Below are 27,861 nucleotides of genomic sequence, written 5' to 3'. Positions count from 1 at the left end.
GATATTTGACCCAAAGAAATGAGTTGTGTCTGCAATAATTGTCATCATTTGTTGCCTGAATTGCAAAGAAATCAAGAACCTGAGCAACCCAAATATCAACAAATGTTAACTATGTTATTTTATACCGTTTTCTCTATACTCATGGTGCCCTTGGCATTTATAGATTAACGTTTTTAATTTTAGCTATTTGTGAGTTATGCACAGTAGTTTGTAATTGGGCTGAGGCATTTATTTGTGTTGCACTGCTAATGTGTGGGGACAATTTACTTAGCCCAGCAGCTACATTTCTGTACTACTGTATTCTTTTCTTGTTTTCACATAGGAAGTAATTCTTAACAAACCTGGAGGCATCTGACACAATTTTCAATTACATTTTGTCATATTTTGAGTGTCCCTATGCTTCAAGTCATCTTTCTTGCCACGATCAGTGACCTACTCTGCTATATTCCTCTAGTCCTTCTATTTTGCTTGCTTTCTAAAAATATTACTTTGGTAGGTCATTTTGGTTCTCATTGTAAACCCCTAACTAACCTACCTAGTAATAAGCCAATATCTTTGTATTTTTGTGGATTGTTTTCCTTTTTCATTAGAAGACTTATCTCACATTGTCTGCTATATTTTATGAAAATGTTCATTGACCTACCTTTCTGCCATTTATATTCCAGTTCAGGTCTTAATTATCTGCCATGATAGAGAAGGGCAGAGACACAAATATAATCTCTGAAAATATAATTTGGTTTAAAAATGAATCAAATTCTTTTTGAACATCAGCTTTACCATTGTAATTATGCTCTGTTTAGACTAAAACTAGTTTAGTGTAAAAATAATTTACATTATTCAAAAACACATGAAATGATACAAAAGGAAGTATGTTAGAGCCCATGGAAAAGTTACAGTGGGGATAATAAGAAACACAGTTTAACACACCAAGCTGGTTACTTCATTTATTTTATGCCTTAAATGTTAAAATTATTTAGATATATGAAAAAAGGGAATTGGACAAAAGTTCTTGAATTCTTAAACCTCTGTTTAAATGGACTATACTGGGTATCTTCTAGAAAGGCTACTTAAAATCTTAATATTTTGGGAAATCAGTTTTTTTCCCACAAGGATTTAAAATAGCTATTATATTTTGAGTCAGACCTCTGAAAAATGACTGTATGTCTTTCCAAGATTTTTGAAAATTGGCACTGTCTTGCATGCTTTCTGGGCACAGTTTGTTTTTTGGGTTCGTTTTTTTCATGGGTGTTCAAAATAAATAGATACTTGTTATTGAAAGGGAAAAAACAGCATTACTGTGAAGCTGACTACAGCTAGTGCTGGAAAGAATCTTGCCCTCCGATTGGAAATATTTTTCCAGTTTGTTGACCTGCTTAAAATTCTTAAGAGCTATTTTTCTTTCCAACTTTCAGACATAACGCATTCTGAGGTCAGTATGGTCGATTCTAGAGAATAAAGAAATGAATAACTTTGGTTTTGTGTTCTCCTTAACATTTTTCTTATACCTGAAAGGAAGTATCTACTGAATATTTTAAGCACCACCATGATTACCATCTTGAAATGAATATTTGTAGTAGATTAAAAATAATCTTCTGAGAAATCATAATTGCTGCTTCACAACCCATTCCCCCACTGATGGCTCTTTCTAACCATGTAGGATATGATAGCACTTCACTTACCTCGAGCAGTGTTTTTTAAAAATGCTGTGAGAACTCATGTGATATGAAGGTCCTGTTGTCCCTATAATCTTTTAGCATTTGTTTATGATATATATATGTGTATTGTTTAGTCATATGAATTATGATTTATTTCAGATGCCTTCTTTGTTTAACTTAAATACCTTACTCCATGTTTTATCAAAAATCATGCTCTTTTCTTCATTTTTGCTTGATTTTCCTGCAGTGGCAAGAAAAGTCAGTTCCTGAAGTTACTCTGCTCCACTGAGAGGCCCTCAGAGAAAATCTGAACTCCAAGAGTAATGAAAAGCTTACTGTATTTTAATCTTTCTCAAATAACTCTTTAGGAAATGTTTACTTTAAATATATTAAAATCTTTCTGCCTCTATTTCAAATTACTATTAGTAGCATTATATTTCACTATGCCAAAAGCCTTGGTAGTAACTGATCAAGCATAGAGAGGAAAAAAAGAAAATCTCCTACCAATTTTGTTGTTGACCCCTCTTTCTAATCTACTTTTCTCTGACCTTGCTTGCTGTTGCCTCAGCCCCTTATCATCTATTGTAAGAAATACTGGATCTGTCTCCTAATCAGCCTTTCTCATCAGTTGTGCCTTCTTCCAATCTGTCCTTATTTTTCCTTAGAAATCAATTAGCTGTTAACTATCATACATATTCAGAATCAAGCCCCAGACTCTTTAAGGGTTCTATGTAAGGTCTTTGCTCATGATTTAGCCCTTCCTTATTTCTTTGGATGCTCAAACCAGAGAAACTACTTGCAGTTTCCTGAATACATTTCATTAATTAAAAAAATTTTTTTTTTTATACTGAGAAAAAAAACTTAAAAAAAAATTTTTTATCAAATGTATATCACTGTGGTTCAACAGTACCCCCCTAACCTCTGCCCACACCCCTCTGCCTTGGTAACTAGTAGTTACTTCTCAGTATCTATGAGTCTAATGCTGTTTTGTGTTTTTTCTGTTTTACGTTGTTTTTATATTCCACAAATAAGTGAAATCATATTTGTCTTTTTCCACCTGGCTTATTTCACTGAGCATAATACTCTCTAGATCCATCCATGTTGTTGCAAATGGCAAGATTTCTTTTCTTTTTATCGCTGAATAATAATCCACTGTGTATATGTACTACATCGTTATCCATGTATCTACTGATGGACACTTAGGTTAATTCCATACCTTAGCTATTAGAAACAGTGCAGCAGTAATCATAGGGGTGTGTCTATCTTTTTGAGTGAGAGATTGTTTTCTTCAGGTAAATTCCCAAGAGTGGAATTACTGAGTCAACTGGTATTTCTATTTTGAGTTTTTTGAGGAACCTCCATACTGCTTTCCACAACAGTTGCACCAATTTGCAGTCCAACCAAATGTGTAGAAGGGTTCCTATTTCTCTGCACCCTCAGCAGCACTTGTTATTTCTTGTCTTTTGAATAGTGGCCATCCTAACTGGTGTGAGGTGATACCTCACTGTGGTTTTAATTTGCATTTCCCTGATGATTAGCAATGTGGAGCATCTTTTCATGTGCCTGTTGGCCATTTGTATTTCTTCTTCAGAGAAGTATCTGTTCAGGTCCTCAGCCCATTTTTTGATCGGTTTATTTGTTTCCTGGGTGTTGAGGTATATGAGTTCTTTATATAGTTTGGATGTTAAAGCCTTATCAGATGAGTCATTTACAAATATATTCTTCCATACTGTAGGATGCCTTTTTGTTCTGCTGATGGTTCCCTTTACTGTACGGAAGCTTTTTAATTTCATGTAGTCCCACTTGTTCATTTTTTATTTTGTTTCCCTTACCTGAGGAGGTGTCTTCAGGAAAAGGTTGCTCATGTTTATATTCAAGAGGATTCTGCCTATGTTTTCTTCTAAGAGTTTTATGGCTTCATGACTTACATTCAGGTCTTTGATCCATTTCAAGTTTACTTTTGTGTACCGAGTTAGACAGTAATCCAGTTTCATTCTCTTACATGTAGCTGTCCAGTTTTGCCAACAGCAGTTGTTGAAGAGGCTGTCTTTTCCCCACTGTATGTCTGTGGCTCCTTTGTCATATATTAATTGACCATATATGCTTGGGTTTATATCTGAGCTCTCTATTCTGTTCCATTTATCTATGGGTCTGTTCTTGTGCCAGTACCAAACTGTTCTGATTACTGCAGCTTTGTAGTAGAACTTGAAGTTAGAAAGCATAATCCCCCCAGCTTTTTTCTTCTTTGTTAGGATTGCTTTGGCTATTCAGGGTCTTTTATGGTTCCATATGAATTTTAGAACTATTTGTTCTGGTTTATTGAAGAATTCTGTTGGTATTTTCATAGGGATTGCACTGAATCTGTAAATTGCTTTGAGGGCGGTATGGCCATTTTGACAATATTAATTCTTCCTATGTATGAGCACGGGATAGGTTCCCATTTTTGGTGTTTTCTTTAATTTCTTTCATGAGTGTCTTGTTGTTTTCAGAATATAGGTCTTTCACCTCTTTGGTTAGGTTTATTCCTAGGTATTTTATTCTTTTTGATGCACTTATAAATGGAGCCGTTTTCCTGATTTTCTGCCAGTTTATTGTTAGTATATAGGAATACAATGATTTTTGTGTATTAATTTTGTATCCTGCAACTTTGCTGAATTCAGTTATTAGTTTTAGTAGTTTTTTGGTGGATTCTTTAGGGTTTTCTGTGCACCATACCATGCCATCTGCAAACAGTTACAGTTTAACTTCTTCCTTCCCAATCTGGATGTCTTTTATTTCTTTGTGTTGTCTGATTGCCATGGCTAGGACCTCCGGTACTATGTTGAATAAAAGTGGTGAGAGTGGGCATTCTTGTCTTTTTCCCAATCTTAGAGGAAAAGCTTTCAGCTTTTTGCTATTAAGTACAATGTTGGCTGTCGGTTTGTCGTATTTGCCCTTTATTATGTTGAGGTACTTGCCTGTATACCCATTTTGTAAGAGTTTTTATTGTGAATGGATGTTGAATTTTGTCAAATGCTTTTTCAGCATCTATTGAGATGATTATTTGATTTTTATCCTTCTTTTTGTTAATGTGGTGTGTGATACTGATGGATATACTAATATTGTACCATCCTTGCATTCCTGGAATAAATCCCACTTGGTCATGATGGATGATCTTTTTTATGTATTTTCAAATTCAGTTTGCTAATATTTTGTTCAGTATATTAGCATCTGTTTTCATCAGGGATGTTGGTCTGTAATTTTCTTTATTTATGGTTTCTTTGTCTGCCTTTGGTATTAGAGTAATGGTGTCCTCATAGGAAGAGTTGTTAAGTATTCCCTTTACTTCTACTTTTGGAATGCTTTAAGAAGGATGGATACTAGGTCTTCTTTAAATGTTTTTTTTTTTTGTACATTTTTTGTAGGCATAACAGCCATCTGTGGTGTTTGTGTAACTTATGGAGAACACAGCCCGTGAGGATTAAGGATGAGAGGCAGAATATACCAATGGACAATATGCCTGGCAATCCAGGAAGCTAAACAATAACAATTGACCCAGAAGGATCAGGACTTGATTGATAATTGCCAGCTTCCTTAACTATTGTTCTTGCTTCCAACTTAGAACCCACCAGAGCAAGCCAAATAACACACGATGCCTGCTATTAGTTAGCCTGCCTACAGCTTCCCCACCCAGCAGGCTCCAATCGGGGCACACCTGAAGCCTTCTCTTTTTTCCACTATAAAGAGCAAAAATTTAGCATTTAACTCGAGATTAAAAAAAACAACAATGGAGTAAACCAAAGAAAACAGAAAAAGCAAGAGTAGAAAGTTATAAAATCAACACCATGATAAAATTCTTGACAAACCAAGAATGGAAAAGAACTTCCTTAGCCTGAGACCTGCCACAAACAGCATACATAATGGTAAAATGATGACTGCTGTCACCATATCTATTTAGAATTGTACTAGTGCTCCTAGCCAACACAGTAAGACAGGAAAACAAGTGGTAGCAAATTAAAAGAGATAGTATGATATCGTTACTTAGAGACAATATGATTGTCTACATAGAATATCCAAAGAATAGAAGTAACAGCTATTAGAACTAACAGGAATTCAAGCAAGGTTACTGGCTATAAAAGCTATAAAAAGAAAAAAATAGAATGTATATAGCCTAGCAGTAAACAGTTAAATTTTATTTAAAACAGTAATTTTAAAGATGCTTTTATTGAAATAAAAACAATTTTAAAAACTAGGAATAAACCTAATAAAAGATCTGTGAGACTTTTATGGGAAAAATTGGAAAGCATTAGTAAAGAACAAAGGACACCTAATCAAATGATTATACCATATTCATTCAGGAAAAGACTTAATAGCATAAAAATGTCAATTCTCCCCAAATTAATTAATAAATCCAGTGCAGTTCTGATAAATCACGTTAGAATATAATAGATCTCATTTTACACTTCATGTTGAAAAGTGGAAAACCCTGAACAGTGAAAGTAGGATACAAGTCAGGGAACATATGATGTACTGTATTAGGTATTAAGACAACACCAAGGGTAAAATAATTACACAGCATAATGTGGGTGCAGGTATAGACAAATAACTGATGGAACAAAGTAGAGAACCCAGACACTGATCTACATATATATGAGAACTTACTGTGTCATAAGCACTATGAAGGAATGGTGCTGTCAGTAAGTGGTATTGGGATGGGGGCAATTGGCTGTGTTACCCCATAGCACATACATACAAAAGTAAATTCTAGATGGATTGAATATATAAATATGAAAAGCAAAACCTTAAAAAATTTGAAAGAAAACATAGGATGTTTTAAAATCTGTTAAATTTCTTCATACATATGTCCATGCACATGTATGATTTTATGTAAATGTATAAATATTATCATGTATGTGCTTTTTCCCTCAGTGCACTCTTCTTTTTGTCTCGAGGTGTCCTACTTTCCTCTCGTCTCCTCTAAGTCTTTCCATCCCCCCAACCTCTACTTTAATCCATGTTAGCAACATTATATGTACCCTTCTCTGTTTTGCTTAGAGAATTATTTACATAGCCTTACAAATAAGAGATGTGGGGTTTTTGCTTAGTTTGCTTTCAAAATTAGGATCAAATTATTCACTTTTCTGCATCTTCTGAACATGACCTTAAGATCAGTAAAGATTTCCTCATTTTTTTAGTTTTTTCCAATCAGCTTGTATTGTTCTTTCCCATCTTAACATTTTCTTAATGTCTTTTAGTTAAATTTGAAATTGTATGTTATAGTTTTGCTTTGCAGCCTTGAGCATTTCCTTCTGAGGTGCTTTCCCTGTAGGGATATTATTCTGCCTTTATTCTCTTTTTTCTTCTCATTCTAATGTGAATTTAGTTTTCCTGACTTGGAGAATTTTCTGCTCATTCTAATGTGAATTTAGTTTTCCTGAACATTTACAAAGGAGCTTGGTTCAGATAGCTTCTCTAAATTCATAGATCTCTCTCTCTTCTTTTCATGGTGGCTTGTTTCTGAGATGCTATCTTCATGTATTTTCCCCACTTCCATCTGGACTTTATCTTCCCTTTCTCCTCCATTGTTCTGATCCTGCTCAATTTTGATTGCACTCCCACCAGTTTCTCCTCAGGGTGAGCCAGGACTTGGAAGGGAGCCCTGGCTCATCAGTTTTGAGAGTTCATTAAGAACTAGGCTGTACCACAAGTAATCTGAAGAGTTATTTTGAGATGTGAGAGAAAGAAGTGTTACTTAAGGACTCTTCTTCAATATTGGTTAAAGACCAGAAGTTAAAGCTATATATGCAGTTTTTGCTTCTACTAGCACCAGTATTGCTGAATGAAGGGATAAATGGTTCCTGGAAGGTATGCCAGGGATGTGTGTATTCATCTTCCAGCTGATAAATCCTGTTTCAAACAACAAATCTTACTTTGGGCCATGAGAAAAGTTTTATGGTAAAGATAACTGTCCCCATGGGAAAAATAAATATGTTCCTTTAAAAAAAAAACTTGTTTCCCATTATGTGTAAAACATATTTTACTTTTTTTCTAACAATCCTTGACTTAAGTTAGAGTTGTGTTCTTACAAACTTTACATAAGTAAATTATTTAATAGGGTGGAATCACTTCACAAACACATGATTTGGTCAGGGGGCTCTTCAGACAGTATGTATGCTAAAGATAATTTATGAGCATCCCAAATAATTTTCTTATGAATACAGGCAAAGGCTATTTTTTTAAAAGTAATTTTACTAGTTGTATGCAGTCTAATGGGTAACATGCATTCCCTTCTATGTAAAAATGAAACCATTTTTTTCTTATAGAAAAGAAAATGAAGAGAGAAAGCTGATGATGTTGTAAGCCTTAGCAGCCTTGATCTGAAGGTAAGCCTTATACTACTCTGTCAAAGAAAAGCAATTTTATTTCTGTGCTGTAAGAATATGAATGCTGATTTCTTTTGCATTTTTAAAGTGCAAAACTGAGTAATATTGGCTCTCATAGATAAATTGTTTTTTTCTGCTCTAGTACTTTGTTAAAAATTAAGAGAAAACCTCCCATAAATGATTTTAGGTCATATCTAGTAATCACAAACTCAAATGCCTAAGAAGACCAGACATGTATCTGCAAAGAAGGGAGGTATGGATATGAAATACTATGGAATACTATTCAGCCATAAGAAGAAAACAAATCCTACCATTTGCAGCATCATGGATGGAGCTAGAGGGTACTATGCTCAGTGAAATAAGTCACAGAGAAAGACAAATACCAAATGATTTCCCTCATTTCTGGAAAATTTTCTGCTCATTCTAATGTGAATTTAGTTTTCCTGAACTTCTACAAAGGAGCTTGGTTCAGATAGCTTCTCTAACTTCATAGATCTCTCTCTCTTCTTTTCATGGTGGCTTGTTTCTGAGATGCTATCTTCATGTGTATTTCAAGCAAAACTGAAGGAGCAAAATAGCAGCAGACTATCACAGACTCCAAAAAAGGGACTAGCAGTTACCGAAGGGGAGGGGAGGGATGGAGGGAGGGAGGGAGAAGGGGATTTTGGGGTATCATGATTGGTGCACATGGTGTGTATGGGGTTACGGGGAAGACAGTGTAGCTCAGAGAAAACAAATAGGGAGTCTGTGGCATCTTATCACACTGATGGACAGTGACTGCAACGGGGTATGTGGGGACTCGATGATAAGAGTGACTGTAATAACCACATTGTTTTTCTTGTGAAACCTTCACAAGTGTGTATCAATGATACCTTCATAAATAAATAAATAAACAAATAAATAAAAAGAAAGCAGGTATGGTGAAAGTAGAGTGCCATGTCCTCCCTAGAAGAGGTAGCTGCTGCTGTGCTCCAGCTATTGCTGTGTGTGGCACTGTCAAAATAAAGGTTATTTTTATGTGAAATCTCCTGATTTTTAACTGTTGAACCATGCAAGCCAGACAACTTGCCTGCAAGTCAGTTATAGCCCGTGGGTTGACAGTTTGTGACCTACGATAAACTAAAACTCAGTGCACACTTAAAAATGATTATGTATCCTTTTGTGTAAAATTGTAGTTAAGTCCAAACACCTGGTATCTTTGAAACTGCTTATTCTATTTTTGTGATTTGGCAAATTTTATAGAGCTATCTCTTGGTTTTAAGGAAACTTTTTTAAACATTGTTCTGAAGAAGTTACATATTTTTTAAGTAAGTTTTTAAAAATGTTTGACATATTTAAGAATGACAGCTGCTACTGCTTTGAAGCCAAGTTATTTTCAAAAAATTAAATTTTTATACGTGTGTCATCAACATTTTAGCAAATACAGGAGGCCAGATTGTGTGCACGCATGTGTGTGTGTGGTTACAACATCTTTATAGAAGAATTATGTATTTTAAGTGTTGGGCTTTTTTCAAAACAGTTTTAGTTGCATTCTTAAAATTTGTATTTAAAGGAAGAAAATAGTGTGAAAGGAAAACCCTGGGTATTAAGATATGATTCAAATCAAATACAAAAATAAGACAGTATTTGCAGTTTACCACAATAAAATCCATGGTCAAATATACTTAAAGATCATCCTCGTTTCTTCACCCCAGCTCCAGCAATTATCAGTGTACCATCAGATCCATCTCACATCATCTATCCACTCACCTACCCTACCCTAGATTAGTTTTAAGCAAATCATAGTCATTTAATCTGTATCATCAAATTCAGTATTCAGCATTTGGTTTTGTTCTTATTCATGTTGTAAGTTTGATTAGAATTCATATAGGGTCCATACACAGTGACTGATTATATCTCTTAAGTATCTTTTAATCTATAGGTTTTCTCTCTAGGTCTTTGTCTTCTTGCAATATTTTTGTTGTTAAAGATACCATGTCTTTTTTCGTATAGAGTGTTCAACAGCCTGGATATTCATGAATATATCCCCCTGGTATCATTTTCTATGTTCCTCTATCCCTATATTTCAACTGATTGGTGGCTAGGTCTGGAGATTCTTTATATTGACTGTGTGCTTCACACGGGGAGCTATATGTCTTTTTGTGCTATTTTCAAAATTAGTTATCGTTTCCTAGATGCGTTTTTTCATTGGAGGTGGCAAAGCGGTGGTACTGTACTTTGTCAGCCCTTCTGTTTACTAACTGAAACATTTCAGTAAAAAGAAAATTCCTCTCATAACCATTTGGTTACTACGAAGTACTAACTTATACTAAAGGCAGAACAAGTGCTTGATTCATTCCTTTACCAGTTTTTAAAATCATGAATTATATTTATTAACATTCTCTAATGAATTTCAGTAGGGCACAGGAAATCAACATGTGACATACCTTAAATTTATACCATGTGAATTATGCCTAATAAAGCAGGAGGGGAAAGGACATAGGAGCCACCCTGAAGTAGCACCCAGTGGCCAAAGATGTGATGATTTGATCATAGTAAGAATAATAATTGAAGTGGATCATGATACCACAAGTGTGTTGATACCCATGAGTTTATAAAATACTACAAATGAAAAAATCATAGCTACTTTCTGGGGGTTGAAATCCATTTCAAGACACAGTGTGACCAAATAAGATGACAGCAAACGTTCTTTTGGGGTGAAAAGGTTTATAACCCTGTGTCTTCCCGTAGTGGTAGGTCAAGCACTAGTGTCTCTGCCTACACCCAGAGCACTGGGCCGAGCTTTCTATATAGTGCAATAATAGCTTATTCCATAAAGGTAGCCTAGCAACAGGCCAGTTACATCATCAGGTGGTTTAAGTTCCATGAGAATCCTGGCCTTAAGAACCCAACTGGCCCACACACCGAACTTGCCAGGGGCTGAAAGCCTTTGACAAGACAAGTGGTGAAATCCATAGTGTTCATTGACTACTAAGGAGAAAGAAAGGCTGCCCTTATGGGAGGGGTGCTTCAGCGGGCTGCCCCTAGGAGGGGGCAGACAGTGGATTATCTGAGGGAAGCACAGGAGGAGGTGGCACGAGAACGCCAGATGTGGAGAACTAAGGTGGAGGTAAGAGCTACTGAAGACTGAGCTAGCATTGCTGTGAGGTGTGGTAGAAAAGGTAAAGGTTGTGGCAGAGGAGGCACTTGGGGCAGGGGAGAGAAAGGTGCCATCAGCCCCAGAAATTGAGGAGCTGGGAAAGGATGAAGGGGTGGTACCAGAGGCACTGACCCCTCCTGTATTGAAAGCACGCCCAGTAGTTGTAAAGAAAATCCCCAGTAGTTGAAAGTTCCCCTAGGAAAGGAGCAGTCCCCTCGTGGAGCACTCTGTGCTCCACCCCTATGGTCAGGCTGAGCTGGTGGATTTGGGCTCCCGGTTTAGGCAGAAGCCCTTGGAGTCAATATCAGCTTGGCTCCTGCATCTGTGGGACTTAGGGGTGGATGAAACTGTTCTGTTGGGATCAGAGATGGGAAAGCAGGCAGCGATTACAAAATGCACATCAGACCCCAGGGAATCACTCCCTCCTCGATAAGCTTATAGCTGCACTTCGTGCTGTGTGGCCCAATCAGGGTGATCTACCATCCTCTCCTGATAGATGGCAGATGTATGCTGAGCTCCAACAGGTGTTATGAGAGCTAGGCATAGGAAATGCCATGTACAGTCCAGAGAATTATGGCCCATATGAAGAGATTTTCACTACTGGGTTGAGAAATACTGTGCTTCAAACACCTCCCACATCTGTCTTTGGGTCTCTAGTGGCCATTCTTTCCCCTCACTATGGCCAGCCATTAGCAAGGTAACGTGTACAGTAGTCGACTGAGGAGAGGTTGAAGCAATGAAAAAACGGAGAGAAATAAGGTCTTCTACTCACAAGAAGAACTTAAAGGATCTCATGAAGGTTACGAGGACCCAGATGTGGGTTGATTTAATACCGGTAGGAGCAGATGAAAGGAAATTAAATGGAAAGTAAAATTACATCTTACTAGACCTATGGCAACATCTGAAAACAAGAGCAGCAGTTCCAGCTATTGAGACCAAAGAGGCAAAGGGCAAAGCCAGAGCTACAAGTCTGAACTGTGTGTTTGCAAGACTTCCTGCTGGAGAGTGAGACAACCTCACTCGAGCCCACACAGGAAGACGATTGGAGAACATGGTTTGACTGAGGGGAAGGTCGACATATCTACCTGAGGGACCAGGGGGAACAGGAGGCCACATGTTGAAATAGCTATCCATTGGTCCCCAGTGAAGTGAACAGACAATGTGTCCTGGCTCTGGCGGACACAGGGGTGAAAGTGCACTGATTCATGATAACCTTGAGCAGTTTTCCCGAGACCCCAGAATCATAGATGGATATAGGGATAAGGCTGAGTGAAACAAGCCCAAATCCCTTTGGGAATAGGGTGTCTACCCCAAAAAGAGTATACTGGGTATATATCTCCTATCCCTGAGTATATTTTGGGGATTGATATCCTGCAGGGTCTCTGGTTGCAGACCACTGCAGGTGAGTTCAGACTGAGAGTATGTGTGGAGAAGGCAGTTCTGAGGGGACATGGTAGGCACCTTCCCATAGCTCTGCCTGTGCCTTGGCAGGTGACTAATACCAAACAATACAAACTGCCTGGAGGACATAAAAAGATTGGAGAAACTATCCAGGAGCTGGAAAAGGTGGGTATTATAAAGCCCACCCATAGTCCTTTCAATTCCCCAGTGTGGCCAGTAAAAAAACCAGATGGCTCCTGGCATGTGATTGTGGATTACAGAGAATTGAATAAAGTCATACCCCCTATGCATGCTGCTGTCCCCTCTATTGCAGGCCTGATGGATACCCTCAGCCATGAACTAGGAACATACCATTAGATGGTAGATCTTGCTAATGCCTTCTTTTCCATTGACATTGAGCAGGAAAGTCAGGAACAGTTTGCCTTCACGTGGGAAGGATGGCAATGGACTTTCACCATGCTTCCATAGGGATACCTCCACAGCCCCATCATCTGTCATGGACTTGTAGCCCAGGACGTGAATACGTGGGAGAAACCGCCAGTGGTGTGGCTGTATCATTATATTGATGATGTCATGTTCACATCCAATTCTCTTTCAGATCTAGAAGGTGTAGCACGTAAACTGCTGCAACATCTACAAGAGAAAGGATGGGCTGTGAACAGTACCAAGTTTCAGGGACCTGGTTTGTCTGTCAAATTCTTGGTACTTATCTCGTTGGGTGAGACCAAAGTTATACCAGAAGCAGTTATAGATGAAGTACAGGCTTTTTCTACCCGTACAACTGTAGCATTGCTGCAGGAGTTTCTGGATGTTCTAGGCTACTGGAGAGTTTATTCTGCACTTGGCACAAACTCTGAAGCTCTTATACCAGTTGGTATGAAAGGACATCAGGTGGGACTAGTATGAGACTTGTGCATCTGCCTTTACTACAGCCGAATGGGCAGTCAAGGCCATTCAGGCCTTGAGTGTGATAGACCCATCAAGGCCCTGTGAGCTGGGTGCACATGTGACTGAAGACGGTTATAGCTGGGGTCTCTGGCAGCGGCTTGAAGGAACTCGCCAACCTATTGGATTCTGGTCACAACTCTGGAAAGGGGAAGAGGTACGATACACTTTGATACAAAAACAACTGGCTGCCATATATCATGCCTTGCTGGCTGCAGAACCCATCACTGGAATGGCCCCAATAAAGTTAATAACCAACTATCCCATGTTGGCGTGGGTGTGAGACTGGACCCAAAAGCCAAGGAGTGGTTTGGCACAAACGCCACACTGGCCAAGTGGGGTGCTTACCTACATCAATGTAGTGCCCTCTCTAATAGCCCCTTGAGTGAAGATCTCCCAATGGTTATTGAGGCCGGTTCCATATACTAGTGAAAAGCAGGAAGAACTTGCTTTTGAACCCTTAGTAGCCAAAAGTCCTTATCAGGAGGGAAGGGCCCCTATACCCCAAGATGCATGGTACACAGACAGCTCCAACCATGGGCAGCCCCCAAAATGGAGGGCCATAACTTTCCATCCTAAGACAGACAATATGGATGGAAGATGGTGAAGGGAAGAGCAGCCAGTAGGCAGAGCTGTGGGCCGCGTGGCTTGTGATCACCCAGGAGCCCTCCCTTATAGTTGTCTGCACTGACAGCTGGGCTGCCTATCAGGGCTTGACCCTGTGGCTACCAACATGATATCATGCCAACTGCCTGGCTGTTCACCGACCCCTTTGGGGATAAGAATTGTGGCAAGACTTAAGGGCCTGTGGTCAGACTAAAATATTTACAGTTTACCATGTGACAGGTCATTTGCCACTGGCATCCCCAGGAAATGATGAAGCAGATAAATTGGCCCAGATACATTGGTTAGAAGGAAAGCCTGCCTCTGATGTAGCCCAGTGGTTACATCAGTGTTTGTTGCATGTGAGGCAAAAAGCAATGTGGGCTGTAGCCCGTCAGTGGGGCTTGCCTTTTTCCTTTGAAGAAGTTAGTAGAGCCCAGCAGGAGTGTGTCATATGCTTCAAAAAGGACTTACAACAAGTTCAACAGCAACATGGGAAAATAACTGAGAGGGGTATACCCCTCGTCAGGTGGCAGATGGACTACATTGGGCCTCTACCTGTGTCAGAAGGATGTCAGTATGCCATGACTTGTGTGGACACGGCTACTGGACTTCTGGTTGCTTTTCCTACCCATTGTGCACACCAGCAGACAACCAAAAGAGGCCTGGAGTGACTCTCTGCCGCCTATGGCTGACCACAGGTAACTGAGCATAATCAGGACACCCATTTTACTGGACATACACTGCAAGAATGGGTGCCACAGCTGGGAATCAAATGCAAGTTTCATGTGCCATACAATGCTACCACAGGAGGTATGATAGAGAGGCACAGTGGCTTGTCAAAATCTGGACTAAAGTCAGATACCAATGGTCTGTGGGGATGGTCAGTCTGCTTATGTACTGTGCCATGGTGTTTGAACGAGAGACCCCTGAAAGGGAGACCTGAGTCCTGTAGACATGTTAACACATATGGCTGCCTCCCCTATACACCTGGAAGTACAAACCAAGGAAGAATCACTAAAGCCGAGGTTTGGCCACCAGAAAAATATCTTGCTGCCAGCACCAACTGCACTGAACCCCTAAGACTCCATTGAGTGGACCTGGCCTTGGACCTTTCGACACATGGACCAATGATGGCTGGCTCTCCTGGCACCTTGGGGACAAGGCCTGGAAGTTGGCCTCCTGTCTATTCCTGGAATAACTGCAGAGTGGCCCCAAAGGTCATAGTAGTATATCCTGAAAGGCCAGAAGGTAGGAGATTCTTACCGGGCAGTTTGTTTTACCATTATGGCCAGTGCATGAACCTCCAGTAGCAGTATATATAGACCCTTCAGTAACCCCCACGGGGAAAGGAGTAAAAGTATGGTACACTAGACCTGGATGGGACCCCCCTCCTGCTACAGTCCTATCACAGAATCACTCTCTTGCATGCATCCTACCTGATGGACAAGATTTGCCTATGTTGTCATTAAAACATGTGTCTTATTGCCCCTAAGGTCTTTGTGGATTGGGAACTTCCTCTGGCTTGATGATTATTATAATTTTTGTTATCTGTGTCAAAATCTTGTTGTCTCTTAATTTTTGTTAACCTCTAAGTTGTTTTTATCCTCTGTTGCTGTTGTGGAATCTGGTTACAGTGCCCCAGCTTTCTCGCACAGGGGCCATTGTGGAAGATCGAGAGCATGTGGACTGTAAGGCGAGAATCCTTGAGGGGTGGTATCTTGCCAATGGGTTTCAGCCCCGGGCAAGTTCGTTATGGATTCAGTGTGACCAAAGAAAATGACAGCAAAATGTTCTTTGGGGTGAAAGGGTTATACCCAACTTTATTTCCAGGTGGCTGGTCAATCACTAGAATCCCATTTACTCAGAGCAAGTCTGTATGCAGCAAGCCAGTCTTTGCCTCTGGGCCCCTCTGTCCTCACAGCCATCCCTCTCAGCCTCTCTGCACAGTCGTCCCGCACAGCCATCCTGTGGGCCTCTTGTTTTCTGCACTGCCACCACTCCAACCTCTGCTCTGTTCTCCTGCAGCCTTGCAGCCCTGCCACCGTGTTGCGTGCAGAGCACTGGGCAGAGCTCTTTATATAGAGTCAACAGCCATGTATTGCCCACAGGTGTGCAGTGAGCTAGTCAACCAGGGCCAGGTGAGAATCCTGACCACAGGAACTCTCATTTTATCCACAGGTGGAGTGTGGCGAAGTTGGGGTTCCTATGGCCAGGATCCTCACTGAACTTAAACCATCTGATGATGTAACTGGCCTGTTGTTAGGCTACCATGTCCACACTTTTAGGCAATGAGCTATTATTACACTATATATAGAGAGAGCTCCACCCAGTGCTCTGGGCAGAGGCAGAAATGCTAGTGGTCGACCTCTGTGATAACAAACGGGGTAATAAACACTTTCACCCCAAAGCATGTTACTACTGTCATTTCTTTGGTCACATTGAATCCGTAGTGAACTTGCCAGGGGCTGAAACCCATTGGCAAGACAGACCCTCACCTCATATCTTAGAGGTTTGATAGACCTTCTTTTCTTCCAGGACAACAAGTTGCTCCAGGCCCACTTACACTTTTTTTTTCTGCTCCACAACTGAAACCAGTCATTTCTAAAAGCCCTAGTTTCCTTAGGAAATAGTAGAGGCTAAAATCTGGGCATTTTTATGTACACTCCTTGGATTGATCATTGTTTCTCATCCTGTTTTATGAGCAGAGCTAGGAAATTATGTAATTTTTAAAGATATAATAAATCATGAATTTATACTCTTTCAAATTCAAGGATAAGGGTTTTCACATAAGTTTATCTAGATCTCTTTCAACTACACCAAAAACCTGGGTTCCTGGAGATACTGACTAAATTATATACTTGATTTCCCCATGGGTCAAAGACAGTAGTCTACATTTCTATAAATTACTACTGCATTACTATAAATGTTACACTTACTGAAAACATTCTGTGGGTTACTTGTCATTTTCTTTTGCTTTTTTTACATATAGGTCATAGTAAGGATGTACAAATTACCATGTTTTCAAATTACTGAACTAATTCTTTTCTGTGTGTAATTATGACAACTCGCTTATTTCTTTTATGCTATAGAGACATTATTCTACTCCACTTTTCTCTTTCTTATCATAGTTTTCAACGGGATGCATGATTTTCTCTATTATTTTTTAAGTGCAGTAAGGTTTCCTGTAATTTTAGGTAAGAGGAGTGGGTCAAATAGCCTGTTTTTCAGCTTTGTAACTCTGGAGTTCTCTCTTCTATTGTTTTCACAAAGTGATTTTTAAAAATACAACCCTCAGGCTATCTGAGAGCTTTCCTTTTTTTTACCCACCTCTCTTTTATCTGAACTTTTTCTTGTCTTTGTTTCTCTTATTCTGTTCTGCTCAATTTGGATTCTACTCCTTAAAGTTTTTCTCAGAGCAATGTTAGTTTTGAGAGCTTATAGGGCCCAGACTGCTTCAGCACCAGTAGACCTTACTGCGTGATGGTGTTCTTACTCTCAGCCTGAGAACTCAATCCTTGGAGTCCTTCCCAGGCTAGTCTCCTGTTTTCATGCCAATAACGAGCCCTATGCTCAGGGCCACCAGAAAAGTCCAGTTGTGTTCTCTCTGCATCTTTGGGCACAAATGCTGACATCATGTAGGTCTCAGATCTGTCTGGTTTGTCACTATTTGACAAACTTTAAAGGTTTTGGGGGAAACACTGTCTCTTCATTTTGTTGTAGCTTGGCTTTTCTGTTTTGCTATGCACTTTTTTTTTTTCTTTGAAGAGTGAAGACCTGTTAAATATTTAATTTATGTAGCAGTGAGTGAGCCAGCAGAATAATGAAGCTGGTCAGAGTGCTGTGGAAACACTGAAGTATTCTAGTCACTGAAGATTGATGGAATAAGATGGTTAAATTAGGTGCCAAGCAGAATAATGACCTCTGCATCTCTACCTGCAAAAGTATTTGCAGTGCTATCAGTTTTCTACAGAGTTAACATCTTACAGATGTAACCCTTATGGTTGTAAAAAAAAAAAACCTAATCAGTAACAAACAGTGAATCAAATAAAAGGTATATGGCCCTTGAAAATGAGGTAATCCATTGAAAAGCATTCCGGCATCCTTTTTGTCCGATTTCAGGTTCTGGATATTTCTATTTCTTTCCTTAACTTCATCACCTTTCTGACATATGCTCTTTCATAGCTAATTTTGAAACACACATTTTATTTTGTGAACATGTTTTTCTATTATGCTTTTTTTTTCTTTGTAGGTATGTTATTTTTTTCCCTATATCTTTCTTCTTCTGAAAACCTTGAAGATTTCACTGTTCTTCTTTTCTATTGCTCATTATTTTGTAAAATTAGTTTTAGAAAGGAGGACAGACTTGATATATACATCTTAGGACAGTTATTATATTGTTTTATATTATAAAGTAATACTCATGAAGAGACTCAAATTGCTAAAATCAGAAATGCAACTGGACATATTAATACCAATTTACAGAAATAAAAAGTATTATAAGAGAGTACTATGAACAGTTTTATACTAGCAGATTAGATAATTTAGCTGGAGTAACAAATTCCTAGAAATGCACAACCTGCCAAAACTGAATCATGGAGAAAATCTGAATGTACCTAGAACTAGTAAAGGGATTGGATACATAATCAAAACCATTCGCAAAACAACAAAAAGACCTTGAGGAGATGGTTTCACTGGTGAAGTCTACCAAATACTTAAAGAAGAATTAATACCAATCCTCAAATTCTCCCAAAAACTTCAAGAGGAAGAGCATCTCTTAACTCATTCTATGAGGCCAGCATTACCCAGACACCAAAGCCAGACAAAGATACTACAAGAAAAGAAAACTATAAACCAACATCTCTTCTGAGTATATATACAAGTTTTCAACAAAATACTGGTAAAATAGTTGCAGCAACATATTAAGCAGGATTATATACAGTGACCAAGTAAGGATTATTCCTGGCATGCAAAGATGGCTCAACAAATGAAAACCAGTCAATGTAATAACACCATATTAACAATTAAGGAAGAAAGGGGGGAAAATGGTTATCTCAATTGATGCAGAAAAAGCAATAAACAAAAATCAAAATATCCTTTCATAATTAAAAAAAATCTAACAAACTTGGAATAAAGAGGAAATTCCTCACGGATAAACAAGAGGTGGTATATATATACACTGGAATATTATTCAGCCTTTAAAAGGAATAAGATTCTGATACAAGGAACAACATGGATGAACCTCGAAAACATTACACTAAGTGCAGTAAGCCGGACACAAAAGGAAAAACATGATTCCTCTTATATGAAGTTCTTAGAATAGTCAAATCCATAGAGACAGTAAGTAGAATGGTGGTTACGAGGGACTGAAGGGTGGGGAAGATAGGGAGTAATGGGTACAGAGTTTCAGTTTTGAGAAGATGTCAAAAATTCTGCAGAAGAATAGTGGGTATACTTGTATGACAATGTGCACATACTTAATACCTCTGATCCCTACAGTACTGTACCCTTTAAAATGGTCAATTATATGTCACATGTTTCCTCACAATTTTTATTTTATTTGTATTTTTACTTTGGTATCATTAATCTACAATTACATGATGAACATTGTTTTCTAGTCTCCTCCCTTCACCAAGTCCCCCTGACATACCCCTTCACAGTCACTGTCCATCCACATAGCAAGATGCTATAGAATCACTACTTGTCTTCTCTGTGTTGTAGAGTCCGCCCTGTACCCCTCCCCACATTACACATGCTAATTTTAAGGCTCCCTTTCTTTTTCCCTGCCCTTATGCCTCCCTTTGCACCCATCCTCCCCACTCCCTTTCCCTTTTGTAACTGTTAGTGCATTCGTTGGTTGTGTGATTCTTCTGCTATTTAGTTCCTTCAGCTTTTCTTTGTTCTTATACTCCACATATGAGTGAAATCATTTGGTACTTGTCTTTCGCCACCTGGCTTATTTCACTGAGCATAATACCCTCTAGCTCCATCCATGTTGTTGCAAATGGTAGGATCTGTTTTCTTCTTATGGCTGAATAATATTCCATTGTGTATATGTACCACCTCTTATTTATCCATTCATCTACTGATGGACACTTAGGTTGCTTCCATTTCTTGGCTATTGTATATAGTGCTGCGATAAACATAGGGGTGCATCTTTTTCAAACTAGGGTGCTCCATTCTAAGGGTAAATTCCTGGAAGTGGAATTCCTGGGTATAATGGTATTTCTAGTTTGAGCTTTTTGAGAAACCTCCATACTGCTTTCCACAATGGTTGAACTAATTTACATATCCACCAGCAGTGTAGGAGGGTTCCCCTTTATCCAGAACCTTGCCAACATCTGTTGTTGTTTATCTTTTGGATGGTGGCGATCCTTCTGGTGTGAGGTGATAACTCATTGTGGTTATAATTTGCATTTCTCTGATGACTAGCGATGTGGAGCATCTTTTCATGTCTGTTGGCCATCTGAATTTCTTCTTTGGAGAACTTTCTGTTCCGCTCCTCTGCCTATTTTTTAATTGGATTATTTGCTTTTCTTTGTTGAGGTGCATGTGCTCTTTATATATTTTGGATGTCAACCCTTTATCGGATCTGTCATTTATGAATATATTCTCCCATACTGTAGGATATCTTTTTGTTCTATTGATGATGTCCTTTGCTGTACAGAAGCTTTTCAGCTTGATATACTCCCACCTGTTCATTTTTCTTTTATTTCCCAGCCCGGGAAGATATGTTCATGAAGAAGTCACTCATGTCTATGTCTAAGATATTTTTACCTATGTTTTTTTCTAAGAGTATTATGGTTTCATGACTTACATTCAGGTCTTTGATCCATTTCGAATTTACTTTTGTGTATGGGGTTAGACAGTGATCCAGTTTCATTCTCTTACATGTAGCTTTCCAGTTTTGTCAGCACCATCGGTTGATGAGACTGTCATTTTCCCATTGTATGTCCATGGCTCCTTTATCGTATATTAACTGACCATATATGTTTGGGTTAATGTCTGGAGTCTCTATTCTGTTCCACTGGACTGTGGCTCTGTTCTTGTGCGAGTACAAAACTGTCTTGATTACTGTGGCTTTGTAGTAGAGCTTGAAGTTGGGAAGCCAGATCTCCCCCACTTTATTCTTCCTTCTCAGAATTGGTTTGGCTATTCAGGGTCTTTGGTGTTTCCATATGAATTTTTGAACTACTTGTTCCAGTTCTTTGAAGAATGTTGTTGGTAATTTGATAGGGATTGCATCAAATCTGTATATTGCTTTGGGCAGGATGGCCATTTTGATGATACTAATTCTTCCTAGCCAGGAGCATGGGATGAGTTTCCATTTGTTAGTGACCTCTTTAATTTCTCTTAAGAGTGTCTTATTGTTTTCAGAGTACAGGTCTTTCACTTCCTTGGTTAGGTTTATTCCTAGGTATTTTATTCTTTTTGATGCTTTTGTGAATGGTATTGTTTTCCTGATTTCTCTTTCTATTAGTTCATTGTTAGTGTATAGGAAAGCTACAGATTTCTGTGTGTTAATTTTGTATCCTGCAACTTTGCTATATTCCGATATCAGTTCTATTAGTTTTGGAGTGGAGTCTTTAGGGTTTTTTATGGAAAGTGTGATGTCATCTGCAAATAGTTTAACTTCTTCTTTACCAATTTGGAGTGGTTGTATTTCTTTGTTTTGTCTAATTGCCATGGCTAGGACCTCCAGTACTTTGTTGAATAACTGTGGGGAGAGTGGACATCCCTGTCTTTTTCCCAATCTCAGAGGAAAAGCTTTCAACTTCTCACTCTTAAGTATGATGTTGGCTGTGAGCTTATCATATAAGGCCTTTTTTATGTTGAGGTACTTTCGCTGTATACTCATTTTGTGGATAATTTTTATCGTGAATGGATGTTGAGTTTTGTCGAATTCTTTTTCAGTGTCTATGGAGATAATCATTTAGTTTTTGTCTTTCTTTCTGTCTATGTGGTGGATGAGGTTGATGGATTTTCGAATGTTGTACCATCCTTGCATCCCTGGGATGAATCCCAGTTCGTCATGGTGTATGATCCTTTTGATGTATTTTTGAATTCGGTTTGCTAATATTTTATTGAGTATTTTTGCATCTACGTTCATCAGGGATATTGGTCTGTAATTTTCTTTTCTGGTGGGGTCTTTGCCTGATTTTGATATTAGGGTGATGTTGGCTTCATAGAGTGAGTTTGGGAGTATTCCCTCCTCTTCTATTTTTTGGAAAACTTTAAGGAGAATGGGTATTATGTCTTCTCTGTATGTGTGATAAAATTCCATCTGGCCTGGGTATTTTGTTCCTGGGTAGTTTTTTGATTACCGCTTCAATTTCTTTGCTGGTAATTGATCTTTTTAGATTTTCTGTTTCTTTCTGAGTCAGTCTTGGAAGGTTGTATTTTTCTAAAAATTTGTCCATTTCTTCTAGGTTTTCCAGCTTGTTAGCAGATAGGTTTTCATAGTATTCCCTAATAATTCTTTGTATTTCTATGGGGTCCGTATTGATTTTTCCTTTCTCATTTCTGATTCTGTTGATGTGTGTTGATTCTCTTTTTTTCTCTCAATAAGTCTCGCTGTAGGCTTATCTATATTGTTTATTTTCTGAAAGAACCAGCTTTTGGTTTCATCGATTTTTTTCTATTCCTTTATCCTTCTCAATTTTCTTTCTTTCTTCTCTGACCTTTATTATGTCCCTCCTTCTGCTGATTTAAGGCCTCATTTGTTCTTCTTTTTCCAATTTTGATAGTTGTGGCATTAGACTGTTCATTTCGAATTGTTCTTTCTTCTTTAAATATGCCTGGATTGCTATATACTTTCCTTTTAAGACTGCTTCGCTCCATCCCACAGAAGTTGCGACTGTGTGTTGTTATTGTCATTTGTTTCCTTATATTGCTTTAATCTCTATTTTAATTTGGTCGTTGATCCATTGATTATTTAGGAGCATGTTGTTAAGCCTCCATGTGTTTGGGAGCCTTTTTACTTTCTTTGTGCAATTTACTTCTAGTTTTATACCTTTGTGGTCTGCAAAGTTGATTCGTAGGATTTCAATCTTTTTAAATTTACTGAGGCTCTTTTTGTGGCCTAATATGTGGTCTATTCTGGAGAATGTTCCATGTGCACTTGAGAAGAATGTGTATCCTGTTGCTTTTGGATGTAGAGTTCTATAGATGTCTGTTACGTCTATCTGTTCTAGTGTGTTGTTCAGTGCCTCTGTGTCCTTACTTATTTTCTGTGTGGTGGATCTGTCCTTTGGAGTGAGTGGTGTGTTGAAGTCTCCTGAATTGGATGCATTGCATTCTATTTCCTCCTTTAATTCTGTTAGTACTTGTTTCACATATGCTAGTGCTCCTGTGTTAGGTTCATATATATTTATAATGGTTATTTCCTTTTGTTGGACTGAGCCCTTTATCATTATGTAATGTCCTTCTTTATCTCGTTACTTTCTTTGTATTGAAGTCTATTTTGTCTGATACTAGTACTGCAACACCTGCTTTTTTCTCCCTGTTGTTTGCATGGAATATCTTTTTCCATCCCTTGACTTTTAATCTGTGTATGTCTTAGGGTTTGAGATGGGTCTCTTGTAAGCAGCATATAGATGGGTCTTGCTTTTTTATCCATTCTATTACTCTGTGTCTTTTGATTGGTGCATTCAGTCCATTTACATTTAGGGTGATTATTGAAAGATATGTATTTATTGCCATTGTAGGCTTTAGATTTGTGGTTACCAAAGGTTCAAGGTTAGCTTCTTTAGTGTCTTACTGCCTAACTTAACTCGGTTATTGAGCTATTATAAACACTGTCCGTTGATTCTTTATTTCTCTCCCTTCTTATTCCTCCTCCTCCATTCTTTATATGTTGGGTTTTTTATTCTGTGCTCTTTTGTGTTTCCTTGAACTGCTTTTGTGGGTAGTTGATTTTATTTTTTGCCTTTAGTTAGTATTTGGTTGGTCTACTTTCTTTGCTGTGATTTTATTTTCTCTGGTGACATCTGTTTTGCCTTAGGAGTGCTCCCATCTGGAGCAGTCTCTCTGAAATACCCTGTAGAGGTGGTTTGTGGGAGGCAAACCTCCACTTTTGCTTGTCTGGGAATTGTTTAATCCCTCCTTCATATTTAAATGATAATTGTGCTGGATACAGTATTCTTGGTTCAAGGCCCTTCTGTTTCTTTGCATTTAACATATCATGCCATTCTCTTCTGACCTGTAAGGTGTCTGTTGAGAAATTTGATGATAATCTGATGGGTTTCCTTTATAGGTGACCTTTTAACTCTCTAGCTGCCTTTAAAATTCTGTCCTTGTCATTGATCTATGCCATTTTAATTATAATGTGTTTTGGTGTTGTCCTCCTTGGGTCCCTTCTGTTGGTAGTTCTGTGTACTTCCGTGGTCTGAACGATTATTTCCTCCCCCAGTTTGGGGAAGTTTTCAGCAATTATTTCTTCAAATACACTTTGTATCCCTTTTTCTCTCTCTTCTCCTTCTGGTATTCCTACAATGCAAATATTGTTCCATTTGGATTGGTCACACAGTTCTCTTAATATTGATTCATTCCTTGAGATCCTTTTATCTCTCTCTGCATCAGCTTTTTTGCAGTCCAGTTCTCTGGTTTCTATTCCATCAATGGCCTCTTGTATCTTATTCATTCTGCTTATAAATCCTTCCAGAGATTGTTTCATTTCTGTAATCTCCTTCCGGACCTCATCCCTTAGCTCTTGCATATTTCTCAGTAGCTCCATTAGCATGGTTATGACCTTTATTTTGAACTCTATTTCAGCGAGATTGGTTAAGTCTATCTCCCTAGATTCCATCTCAGGGGAGCATGTCTGGGTTAGTCTGGTCTGTATCAAATTCCTCTGCCTTTTCATGGTGATAGAGGTAGTTGTGGGAAGCTGGTGCATGTGTTGAGTGGGAGAACGTCCATTCTTGCTGGGTTGTGGCCTTCCTCTCTTGGGAGAACAGCAACCCCTATCAGTTTGTACTGGAAGCTGTGCACAGACAGGGTTTCTAATTCTTGCTCGGCTGCTGTGAAAGAAGCTCTGCCCTGCTGCCTCAGGCTGCTACTCCACTATGGCGGAGCGGCGTCAGAGAGGACATGGGCGGGAGGCTGCTTATCTCCGTGAGGGGTCTCCGAGCTGCGCTGCCACCCAGGGGGTTAGGGCGTCTGGATTTTCCTGGTCCCAGCTGCTGGGCTAAGTGTCCCAGGATGTTTCCGTCCAGCTGTGGGGTCCCTATCCCTTTAAGTCTTTCAAAAAGCATTTGCTCTGCTTTGTCCCAGGGGTGCCGGCTGCAGGGACCCACTTGCACGTTTTACTGTTCCGTTTCCCTAGTATCCAGCACATGCCGCACTGTGTGTCTGCACTTGGGTGTGGAAGGCTAGGGTTGTGTGTTTAGCATTCCCAGGCTCCCTCTCCCTTGCGGCTCCAACTCCTCTCCTCCCACCAGGAGCTGGAGTGAGGGGCGCTTGGGTCTGCCGGGCCATGGCTTGTATCTTACCCCCTTCATGAGACACTGGGTTCTTGCCCGTGTGAATGTATCCTGGCTTTTGTCTATATCTTCTGGTCTCTCTTTTAGGGACAGTTGTATTTGTTGAATTTTCAAAAATATATATGGTTTTGGGAGGAGATTTCCGCTGCTCTACTCCTGCTGCCATCTTGGCTCCGCCCCCATCATCTGTCATTTTTAAATGGTAGTTTTACTTTTAAATGGTAATTTTAATGTAATTTTTAATTATATGTCCTTCTGAAGCCTCATCAAAATCATTTTTTCAAGAATGCCACAGTTGTCCAAGGTATCAAATACAAGCAAATAACCTTACTGCACAAACATTATAAACATAGGACTATTTTTTGATCAGCCTTCTTGATTTCAATAGCTTTATGGGTCATGTAATGGTATACCACCATTTTCCTACCAGTAAGAGAAGAATAATGGAGTTTGTAAACTTTTGAGATCCTTGAAGAATAAGTGGTTTGCTATACTATTATTATTTTTGAGACAATATGTATAGAATTATAACTACTCTGAATTTGTGTTAAGTTAATGAGTTAAATGTATGAGTGAGGCTCTAATTATTTATAAATCCCAACCTTCACTGGGAAGTGGGGATAATTCTTAAGAAACTTTAACTTTTGCAATGGCTAACACATCCTGTGTTCTTCCAAGCACTGTTCTGAGCCCTTTCAGCGTAACTTATTTAATCTTCATAACCACTTCGTAAGAGAAGTTTCAGTACTCCCTCCTTCCTACAGAGGAGAAAATGGAGGCCCAGGGTGTTCCCTTGCAAGTGCTAGAACCAGGACTGGAGCCCAGCCGTCTGGAATCCTAAGCACTCCCTTGGCCACCGTCCTGCCCTGCGGAACACTTCCCACGACAAGGTCCTCCCTGCCTTCAGAATTGCCCATTCCATCGTCAGACGTGCGCAATTAAACGCTAATGTCTGACTGAAGTATTTAAGAATGAAATTATATTGTGTCTAGGATTTGCTTTAAAATTCTCCACCAGGGGCAGAGATTAAACAGATTATTTCACCAGAAACTAGTGAATCTGAATGATAAGTATATGGGATCTATTCTACTGTTCTCCACTTTTGTGTATGTTTGATATTGTTGATAATGGTGTGGTTTTTCTAAGTTACTCTCTATGTTAAACTTAAAAGGTCTATAGTGTTCTAGAAGGTCATTTCTTTAATTCTAGTTTTTCTTGTGTTTAATGTTAATTTTTGGTATGTTCTCAGTGATACTCAGTTATTTAACTGGAATTTCTTGCACCGTTTATTTTTTTATAAATTATTGCTACTCAATAGTGTTTTTAGTATTATAACAATGAGGAAAACATTCATTTTTCAGAATCCCATAATGTTCTATACTTTATAATATGTAAATACTAGCTTTTGAGAGGGCTCAATTTTGTCCAAATTTGTTTAACTTCATTATACCTAAACATATATTTAGTATAAACTGATTTTGTTTTTACAGGAACCAAGGAATAAAAGAGTTCGACCTTTAACTCAAACTACATCCTTGGCAAATTTAATCTCTCCTGTGAGAAATGGAGCAGCCAGATGCTTTGGTCATATAGTACAGGTAAGGGGCAATGGGACTGGGGGTGAATAATGTAGTGAGGAGGCTTTTTTCTCAAAGCCTAAAATTGGTATTTTTTCCTTGAGGTGTACAAATAGGTTTGCACTCTTACTAAACATAAATTTCCCTTTGGAATATGCTGGTAATAAATACCAGAACAATATTTATCTAATCTCACTATATTAGTTTACATCGTCTAACAAAGCATGATCTCGGATAGGTTGTAGACCTAAAAAGTAGTTTTGGCTGATAATATTTTACAATGATAGATGGAAGCTTGGATAAATGCCTGGAGAAATTCTCTGAATTTTGTTTTCTAATTTGTCTATTTTTTTTTTTTAAGAAAAAAAAGAATAATTACCGTGTCCTCCAAAGCTTTTCTCTTTTGTTCACCTCTTTTATTCTTCTGTTAAGCCATTTACTCGTCATGGTGACAGCAGATCCCCAGCTTCTGCCCAAAAGTCATCAGGCAGATCGACAGTCTCAACACCTGCCAAAAGGAGAAGTAGCGTCCTGTGGTCAGAGACGTTAGGTGTCAACATTAGAGAGTCTTTAACTGCCCAAGAAATCAAACGTCAGGAGGTAAGCTGGCATTGAGTAGCGAGACCACATATATTGGTTTATACTAAAAAAAATAGTACCTGTTTTTTAAATAGGTGTTTTGCCAGAAGATTAGCA

General features: G+C 38.7%; 1 pseudogene; it reads left to right on the top strand.

Moving 5' to 3' along the window:
* Positions 1-27,861, top strand: part of LOC118915909 (neuroepithelial cell-transforming gene 1 protein-like) — a 60,688-nt pseudogene that overhangs the window by 25,382 nt on the left and 7,445 nt on the right.

This window comes from Manis pentadactyla, chromosome 3, assembly GCF_030020395.1.
Source record: "Manis pentadactyla isolate mManPen7 chromosome 3, mManPen7.hap1, whole genome shotgun sequence".
NCBI lineage: Eukaryota > Metazoa > Chordata > Mammalia > Pholidota > Manidae > Manis > Manis pentadactyla.
The sequence above is the reverse complement of the archived record's forward strand: the minus strand, read 5'-3'. Positions and strand labels throughout refer to the sequence as shown.